Here is a 10,883-nt window from a genome sequence, read left to right as displayed (position 1 = left end):
GGCATTTTGCCTTTTTGTTACTCGGTCGGTATAAACTCCTAGCTCCTTTCAAGAAGGATTGCTGTCCTGCAGCTCCTAAACGTCGATGATAGGTTTGGAGGACCCTGATGACATGTAACTTTCCGCTTTAAATCAAGAATAGATGAGGTTTATTTCATTCACTTTCCTGTTTAAGTCCTTGCAAGTGAGGGCAGAGATCTTACAAGAGCAAAGCATTAAATATATAAAAGAGTGGGGGATATAAAGATGAAATTGAGATCTTGTGGTCTGTGTTTGTAGAAAAGTATTTGAGAAATGAATTAAAAAAAAAAAAAAAATTACTGGAGCTGTGCTGAAGGCTTCCAAATGAGAAATGTGTTAAATTAGAGTAGCCCAGTCAGTGCAAAACAATCCCCATGTTGACTACTACTTAAGTTTAAATAGTTCTCCATTTGAGGCCCATTGTCACCACCCTAGTGAATACCCTTGCTGATGTCAGTCAGGTTCTGCGCTCTCGCTAGAGGCTTTAACTTCACCCACACCCTGATGCAGAAATGAAGATCCTGCAGCAGAGACACTTCCTGTAGGCAAAGGAAGATGAGAAAAGAGGAGATCTGAGGCACAGAAATCTCATGAATTGTTCTTGTGTACAGCTTGTTCTGTGTCATTTCACAACAAGTCCCAGAGATTTTAAGCAATAAAATATGTCTATGTAATGACCTACTTTCCAGAGATACAAATTGGTGGGGGGTGGGGTGGGGGGAATGTCCTCTTTGCTTCAGCAGGAGATTGCAGGAATCATCCCTTTTATTAAACTTACTGAAAACAGAATCTATAAGTTTCTCTGACTAAAAGCCACAATATGGTGCCCTTTACTGTGGCATTTGACCAAGAGTTTTTGGGAAAGCTGTGGGAAAATTTCACGTTTACCAGAGTTAGCTGTTAATCGTAACAGCTACACTGCTTCATTTTGCACCAGTAAACAGCTCAGCAGAAGAAACACAGCCCAAGTCATCAGAGCTGGATTATTTTCACCACTTGGTTTTCAGCTGTGAGCCTAAAAATGCCAATATGTATGCAATTTTTGTTTAGTTTAGTTCTTTTGATCGCTCATTCCTTTCTCTTTCTGCAGCTGTAGGAAGGATAATCTGTTAGAAACATTAAAAATAAGTGGGTGGGACTGTAACAGGAATTGATCTGTGTAAACACAAAGGAACAACACAATGTATTAGTTGTGTGAGTGTCTACATGGGTGATTATTCTATATACAGAACTCTCTCATCTCCTTTTACGTGTCTATCTTCTTTCTTTTTTTTTTCTCTTTGGACTGAAGTCAGTAAACTGTATTCCTCATGCTTTATTGCCAAAGTTAATTTTCTTCTAAATTAACAAATAAAAATAAAAATTAAAAGGGCGTATATGTCATAGAAGAAGGAAGAATGCAACCGTCTTGAAATTATTAAAAAAGCTCTCAAATCCAGTCTTTAAACTCCTGTGAGTGCCTGGTGCTTCACCCCCACACACCTTCTGCACACTGAACATCTGTATAAGACATCTGGAGTTTTGTCAGCTTTGAAATATCTTTCTCTGCACATCAAACATGGGCTCAGATATATTCTGGTGTGTATCAAGTTCTCCATTATTATTAGTAACACAGAAACCTCCCATAATACCTAATTATAGAAGGCTTAAATTTCTTAAAATTTTTGCATGTCTTCCAATTCCAACCAAATTTACATAATTTTTGAAAATGTTCTGTATCATTAAGTCACCCTCATCTAGTCCCAAAAAACATGCAGAGTACGGAGTTTTTTTGCATTATTCTTTCAGCATTATAAAGTATGGCAGAAGTCTTGCAGTCTTAATGAACAGAATATCTTAATGTTCAATATTACAACATCTTTTATATTGCATCTTGTGTAATGGCAAACTTGATTCTTTTTTATTTTGCTGCAAAAGACTGCAGTAAAATGCATGTTTATTTTACTGCAAACTCCTCTCCTCTCCTCTCCTCTCCTCTCCTCTCCTCTCCTCTCCTCTCCTCTCCTCTCCTCTCCTCTCCTCTCCTCTCCTCTCCTCTCCTCTCCTCTCCTCTCCTCTCCTCTCCTCTCCTCTCCTCTCCTCTCCTCTCCTCTCCTCTCCTCTCCTCTCCTCTCCTCTCCTCTCCTCTCCTCTCCTCTCCTCTCCTCTCCTCTCCTCTCCTCTCCTCTCCTCTCCTCTCCTCTCCTCTCCTCTCCTCTCCTCTCCTCTCCATTTTGCTTAAGTATAGAGAAAAAAATATGTTCACAATGAGTAGTTTAGGTTTTTTGTGGGTTTGGTGGTTTTTTTACCTTTCGAGGGCTTCAGCATGTTCTCAGATCAACATACTAATTTTTTGTATGGGGATCAGAAGAGGTCAGACTAAACTATTTGCTTTGCACGCTACCATTAGTTCCCCAAACTGCTCAGCTACAGAGTCATAAATAGATGTTATTCAGAACAAGAGCAGGTGGCTAATTAAAAAAGTACTGTAGAAGGTGTCAGGGAGTTATGCAAATCAATGTGGGGTTTTTTTTTTTGCCTGATGTAAAATAAACGCATAATTGTATTAGTAAATTTTTATTGGTATTTAGCAGAATCATTCAGTAAAATTAAAAGCAGGTTTATCACCGCTGATTAATGGATTTTCAAAAATAACTTGTGCTATATGGATTCCAGTGTCAGTGCTTGCTGGCATGTCTTAATCATAGTTTCACCATAAGCTCTCCTCTGTATTTTGGCAGGAGATTGCAGGAATCAATCCCCCAATCTCTATAATTGCCATGGAGTGGTTTACTGGCCATGCTCTGGACAAGTAGGGCAATTACACTACCAGCAATGCAGTGTTAACCATCAGTTGCTCTGATTTTCACTTGTATCTATTGAGGAGTATGTACACAATCATTTTGGTCATTAACAATTTCAGAAACACCAAATATCCCTTAAAGAACAAATACCCATTTCACTTCCCTTTTTTATAGGATGGGAATTCTGGAGCATACAAGACCCCTTGAAGTCTGAAAAATATCACTTTCCTTACTCCTCTGCACCATGTATTTATGACAGCTCCTCCCTGGCATACCATTCTTCTCCTTGCCTCATATAAAATTCTTTTGGCTTGTCTTCTTTATTCATGTGGTTTATCTTCCTTTCTTTCATCTCCCCATCTTCTCCCTCGTGGCCCCAAGCTCACTATTGTCTTAATAAACTAAGCTAAAATAGTACTGTCTTTCTGAATGTTGTCACACACCCCCCACCACCTCCCTTCCTTATTTCAGTAGACTTAATACAAGATTAGACCTGAAAGAAGTCAGCCTCAGTGCAATCCCTTTAAATGATCATTTATAACATCTGAATGGTTAAAATAACTTCTCCTAAGATGCTACTGGTGCTGGGATATATTTTTTTTAAAAAAAACCAACCTAACTGATTAATTTTGTATCCTGCTTTTTGTATTCTGGCACTCTCCAGAAGAAAACTCTCACACGGTACATTTATAGCTCCCTACCTGTAAAACAATGAATTGCTCCTTTTGTTCCACCCTCTACCAGAAGATCTTGTTCCAGCTTCATTTTATGTACATTGAACCAGATCCTTACACTCACATGGACTGCTCATTTTAAACACTAAAATTCCTTGGCTGAGCGAGGTTTTAGCAAAAATAAAGATGACCATTTTTGTAGACTTTAAAGTGGAGGACTGTGGCACAGATTCTGTCCAGCCCAGGTCATAAACTGGCTACAGGTACTTTTGGATTACAAGTTCTATTTTCTCCCTTTCAAACAATCTCCAATATCTATGCATGCATGTTGCAGGAAAAGCAGTGAAAGATAACACAGCATGAAATCTTTTGGACAGAAAATGTGATACTTGTTTACGAAATCTTTAAGCAAGCTGGTTTTATGTATTCACACTTGTTCTGTCATGGTCTTCATTCACTCACTCTGTTAAACACACACACACACACAGCGGCACATGCAAGCACCAAGATGTGTGGTCCAAGGGGACATGCAGGTATTTCCATTCATACCAACTGCATTCATACACCAACTTTAATATTTCTGTTAAAAAGCTACAGTGTCAAATGGTGAAGTATTTGGGGAAAAAAAAGTCTGGAGAATTTTGGTTTTTGTCTTTCTACTGTACAGTCTATGTCATAAGGAGAGGTTAAAAGTGATTAATCTGTATTTTAATGTAACACATATCTCTGCTATAAGATCACAGTGACTGTCACTTCGGTAGAAAATAAGGTTAGGTTATAGCAAACATTCCACTGTTGATATGACTCATCAGTATTTTTGAGTATGTGATCATATTAAAAGACACAGAAGTCCCAAATATGGGAGAGAATTAAGCTGCTAAAAGAACTTGAGTACCATGGTAACTATTATTTCCAGAATTCACAAGTTACAATTGGAGTTAAAAAGGTATCTGTCACTAATTATGGAAGGTACCTTGTATAGGGTAATGAAATAAAGTCCAAGAAATCAATTTCTAAAAATTTTTTAAACTCAGCCCTGAAAAAAAATTTTAGTCTGTATGCTTAAGACTAAAAAAACCTTTTTACTTGTAACTGCATTAAAAGACCAGCTTTTTCTTGCACTGTAACATTTACTAGTTTAAGGCTTATAGATAGATCATTAACTAGAAACAGCCCCAATAGGTCCTTTACTGGCTTTGAAGTGTGTATAAAATACTGCTTTACTCTACTCATTATTTAAATACCCCCAAAGTGCTACAATCAAAGGAATGGATACAATAGAATGATGCTAGTGGGTTTATTTTGCAGAAGTTTGCAAAGGTTCAAGTGCTAATCTATTTAAACATGCATATAGCTCCAGAGGTAAACGTACTCAAGCACAGCAAGTAATTCTTGTATCTAATAACACTTTAACTGAATGCAATATACAGGACCAGCTTTCTCATCTAAAACACTGGTGATATGAAAATCAGACCTTTAAATAGCTGGCACATTACTCCATGTAGCAGTACTTGCATATTCAGCAGTACTTCAGGAAGCTTCAACAAAATCACTAGCAGTTCTACTGACTTTGAAGGTCAGTATAGGTCCCAGTTCTTTTTTGGGCTAAGATCTTAATTTTATTTGAAAGAAAATTTATCATGATCCACTCAATAAAAATCAAAATCTTTATGTATGTGAATAGTAACTGAACTATTAAACTCCCATCTGCCAGGTGTCAGAAGTAAGAATTACATTAAAGGATTGTGAAATTCCTCTTATGTAGATTTAATAGCTAATGGTGGCTGGATCATTTCTATATTAATCCTCTTCAGGGCTTCTCTTCTGCAAAGACTGGTGCTTGGTTGCCAGAAGAATCAGTTCTGAGGTCATTGCCATTGCTTGGCAGTAAGACTGGCAGAATATCTAGAAGAACAAAGGCAAACCTACAGAGATGGATAAGCATTATGATGTGGTTATCTAGAAAGGGGAATTAATAACTTTCCTGGGTGAGATAAACCAGTTCTATCTATCAGAAAAATATACACCTCATTCAAGCTTGGGAACTCTCAGTATTGGAAGGTTTTCTACGGAAAAGGGCATTAAGGTGGCCCTCACTAGGAATTCTCTTTTAGACAAAAAGAAAAGTGAGAAAAAAATAATTTCTGTTTACCTTCAAGATTTCCAAAACTTTTGAACTGAATGTCTCTAGTCCCTCCTTAAAAAAAATTGGAAGGGCATTGCAGGGGCCACAGAACTGCTGTACACTGTACGGGAAAATCTGATAAATTAATCGAAATATACTGTCCCTCTCTCTTTTCCCAGAAACTTTACTTCCTTACTTCCAAATTGTTTTCTGAATTGTGTAGTGCTCTGCTACTCAAGCATTTGTATGATAGATTTCTACAGAGAGAACACAACAGTGAAGTATGATTTATGAACAGTGAACTATGAGTTATGATTTGGGGCACTAATAGTCTAACAGGGAAATGGAAATGCAAAATCAGAGCAAGGACTCAACGTTGACTAGACTAACCTGGAACCCCTTCTGTTCCCCTTGGTAGTTTAGTGTTTTATCCCTGACAGCCAACTACATGGTCATCAAAACCTCTTACTCACAATTTGAGTCGCAATTAATTCAGCAATCCAAAATTGTCACAGGATAGAGTCCAGCATTACCACCTGTTTAAGGCCAGTGTGTCCCAAAGCTTTGCACATATTTACTAAAATATAATTACAAGAGTGGGGTGCAAAAGGAATAGAGATAAATTTGCACAGGAACGCCTTAGCTGACTATATATTTTTTTTTAATTGAGAGGAATTGATTGAAAGATAGCTTGTAGGAAGGCCATGAAAACTACCTTCACAAACGCAGATGTTTTTCTCCATGTTGGTCGCATGGTAAACTAATATACCTGGGATCTTTAGGTAACAATATGGGGTGACTAATTTATATGCTGAGGAAACCCACTCAATTTTCAAATACTGACTTGGGATTTTAAAGCCAAGTAATTGTACTGAGACTAATCTCACTATACCATTGTGCCTTACTTGGTGACTGAAGGATTAATACTATGAACTTGTATTTGCACAAAATAGTTGTTTAAGGCTAGGATCGTCATTCAGCCAGCTGGTGAATGTATGATTTAATACAATGACTGTGTAAAGATAAACTGTAGTTCTTAAGGAAAGTGTCATTTTTAAAACTATAAATCTCCTTATTCTCTTGAAGTTTTACATTGGTGAAGAAAAATTCATTTGTATCTAATATTATGGCCCAACTTTTGATACAGACCAGGGTACTTAGCAGATATTTGTAACCAGATCTTTATAATTGCTTGTATGCTTGAAGCCCAGAAAGCCAACCATATCCTGGGCTACATCAAGCAAAACGTGGCCAGCAGGTCAAGGGAGGTGATTCTGCCCTTCTAATGTGCTCTTGTGAGACCTCACCTGGAGTGCTTGCATGCAGCTTTGGGCCCTCAACGTAAGATGAACATGGAGTTGCCAGAGCAAGTCCAGAGAAGGACCACAAAAGCTCAGAGGGCTGGAGTACCTCTCCTACAAAGACAGGCTGAGAGCTGGGACTCTTCTGCCTGGACAAGAGAAGGTTCTGGGGATTCATATTTGCAGCATAACAGTATCTAGAGAGGGGCCCCACAAGAGGGTTGGAGAGGGAATTTTTCAAGGGCATGTAGTGATAGGACAAGATGAAGTGGCTTTTAACTGAGAATAGGTTTACATTAGATATTAGGAAGAAATTCTTTGTTGTGAAGGTGGTAAGACACTGGAACAGCTTGCTCAGAGGAGCTGTAAGTAGCCCACTCCTGAAAGACTTCAAGGCCAGGACAGAGGGGTGCTTTGACCAACCTGGTCTACTGGAAGGTGTCCCTGCCCATGGCAGGGAGGTTGGAATGAGATGAACCTTAAGGTGCCTTTCAACTCAAATCATTCGGTGATTTGATGACTAGCTATATTGACTTCTTTACTTGTCTCCATTAGTTGACAGTTGCATATTTTAAACAAAAATGCAAATTTTGTGAAAACGCCAGGGTGTATCTTGATATTTTATTTTAGGCATGAGGCCTAAGAGTAACATTGCTTCCATACATATCTGAACTCTAAGGGCCCCTCTCCTGAAGGCAGAATGAGCATCTGTAACTGCACAAAAAATTGCTCACTTCTTGGGTTACAAGCAAGTTTCATGGTCTAAGCACAAATATGTTGTGTCATAAATTATGCTGTACCACCAAGTGCCAAATAGGTCTTGAAATGAATATTCAATTTAACATTTATGTAAAAAATAGGCTAAAATCCAAGCTGAGCAATTCTTTGTTTTTTTCTGAATTTGTTGCCTCTTTTTTTGCATAATGAACGGCAGCCCTAGAAAAAAATACTGTAGAGTATATGTTCATGGTGTCTGCTCACTTTCTAAGGTATCGCAAATGTTTCTGACAATATTGTAGTGGAGACTGTGAACTTTTGATGTGAACAGATGGGAGAAAGAAAAACTGAGTGTAATTAAAACTTAAATGTTGAAAGTTTGATCTTGCAGTCTGTGCTCAAAATGACTTCCCTGTGCAGAGAGAGTTAAGCTTGAATAAACACCACACTAAAGGCTTCTAAGAAACCATAAAAATTTTCCCATTGTTTGTCCTTTCATGCTTCAATGAGGTGACCAGGAATGGTTTAGAAAAAGGAGTTATTAATCACCAATGTTCTATACTGCTTCTTCTAGTGGTGACCCAGAAAACAATCTATCTGTTCCCAGTGTCAAGGGTGCTTAAACACTGCAAAGCAAGAATGATCAAGTGGCTAAGGCATTAGGCACAATTAAGAAAATGGATATTAATAATACCTGATTCAGTTTTAAAGTTACTGTGACACACCAGAGGTCACTTTAACTTTATTTTCCAGACATAAATTGGCAACAGTGCTTTTCTATTTAGTTCATATCCTACGATGATGACTGAGATAAACATAAAAATATATTTTCATTTTCTAGTGTTCTGGTAGAATAAAGCTCTACCTCCACAACTTTCACATCAAATGGAATAAAATAAACCCAAAAAACCAACCAACTCTTTAAATCCAATGTTTAGTCTGTTTTGTAACAAGAAACCTATTCCTATTTAGTTTATAATGTCTTTTTTTTTCTGTCAATGACACAAAAAATATTTAATTTAAAAGGTTTCACTTATAACCCTCAAAACCCAGAGACTGCTGTTGATTTGTGCTTTAGAAAACAAATTGTACTGTGGTAATTTCCAATAATTTCAATAGAAATAACTTTATGACCTAAAATCTGGAATTTAAGATATTTCCATGGCACATTCAGACTATGTGAGTTTCAATGCTGATTTTATTGTCTGACTTGCAGAAAAGTGTATGAACACCATTCTTTGTGCAAGCAAGCTATGACTGGTCACTCCTTTCAAAATCAAAGTTGTGTTGTGTTGGAGTCTTGCCTCATTCTGAACATGCTTTGGCTGAACTAAACAAGCATTTCATTACCATCCACCAAAAATATTAGTATAGGACTTGATTTATCTGTCTCTCCACAAAATTGGACGGTATAAAATAAGAAGAAAACCACCTGTGTTAGAAAATAAGAACAGTAAGCAGCAACTGTAGTAGAGAACTTCTGAAGACAACTCCTGCCACACTTTGATTCTAGGGTATTTAACTTTCTTAATTAAAATTCTGTGAACTGGAGAATAGAAAAAAATCTTCCATAATGCAAGTTAAAAAAAAAGAGGGGTATGACCCACTCCAAGCAGTAGATACATGAAAGTAACTACAGCATTTTTCCCATTTTAAGGGAAGTGTATCATTCACATCAGCTCTTGGGGTTTGTTTTTTTTTTTCTATACTTGTACAAAATTTTGAGAGGAATTTGTTTCCTAAAAAGAAAAAAAAGTTTAGCAGAGTACTTTCCCTTTGAAAACCTGTATTTTATTTTAGGACCCACACTTTGAAAAGGAATCTCATGAGTTTGAAGCAAAAGCAGAAGTACTTTCAAGCCTGAAAAGCCCAAAAATCACTTGGCTGTGCTCTCCAATGTCACAGCAATGGCAAACTTGTAAAGATGACAGTCCCACGGAAGACTCTCAGTAACAACTCTGGCAGTACCATGCTGCTGTGACAGCAATCTGAGTGTGCCTAAAGCAGATATACACAAATAAATTCTTCACTAAGAGGACATCAAAAACTGTTCTCAGAAACATAGCCAGGAATAGCACATATTTACATGGTGCTTAAGATTGCTTTTGTGTTTCTTATACCACAGTTATGAAATATCCACAGGGCCTTCATTCACAGGCCTTTTCTCAAGACATCCTTGCCAGACCCAAAGCAGCTGGGCATCAGCTTTCCTGATGTCATCCCTTTGTGCTAGGAGATGCTAGGATCTCTGCATTCCTCCCAGGCTTCCTGTCACTGCCTTCACCTTCTGTATACTCTTTTTTACATTTGTGTTTTGCCCTGATCTCCTTGCCCCAATCTCCATGAAGATCTCCTGGTTTTTTTGCTTGACTTCCTTGCTCATCAAGATGGGCTGCTCTGGAGTATGGAGGAGGGGATCCTTTCCTTGAATAACAACCAGCTGTCTTGGACCACTCTTACCTTCAGGTCCTTGTCCTATGAGATTCTTTCAAGCAGATTCATGAAGATGTCAAAGTCTGCTTGTACCTGGATGTAGTGTGCTTCCAGCAGATATTGGGGTGGCTGAACCTCCCCTGTGAGAACCAGGACTGAAAAATGTGAGGCTGCTTCCAGCTCTTTGCAGAGAGCCTCATCCATATGACTGATGAGAGTGAGAGGATAAGCTTGTCCAGCCTCAAGAACAGAGCCTACAAGGAGTCTAAATAGCTGCCTCTGTCTGCTGAATGGGAAGGAGTAGATAAGATGGAGCCAGGCTGTCCATGAAATGGGATGGTGAAGCAACAAGTGGAAACAAACACAGTCGAGAACAGGAGAAATTCCAGTTAGGTGTAATGGAAAACTTTGTGACTGAGACCATTCTTAAGCACTGAAACATCGTCCAAAGAAGAAATGAAATCTTCAGTTCTGGGGTTTTTCACGACCTTACTGGACAAAACCCTGAGCAAGCTGATCTACACAAACCTAGTTTAAGGAGACGCTTGCACCGGGTGACCTTCACTGGCCCCTTCCAGCATAAATCACCCTATAACTTTTGTCTTGTTAATGGAAAGTGAAAAGAAAGCTTTTCATCAGCCTTGAATGACTGCTCCCAAGCCTCTCAGTAGTTCAAAATGTTCCAAACAGTTCAGTGGGTCTTGGACTCTGCTCAGCTAGGTCTAAATCAGACAAATGTCACCACTCTGTCACCACCTATTGACATGACTTCATGTAGTTCTTGAAAAATATTTGAATATACTAATGAATGACTGTGAAGAATAAGTTT

This window comes from Coloeus monedula (assembly GCF_965178545.1).
Source record: "Coloeus monedula genome assembly, chromosome: Z".
Taxonomy (NCBI): Eukaryota; Metazoa; Chordata; class Aves; order Passeriformes; family Corvidae; genus Coloeus; species Coloeus monedula.
This window is presented reverse-complemented; position numbering follows the sequence as displayed.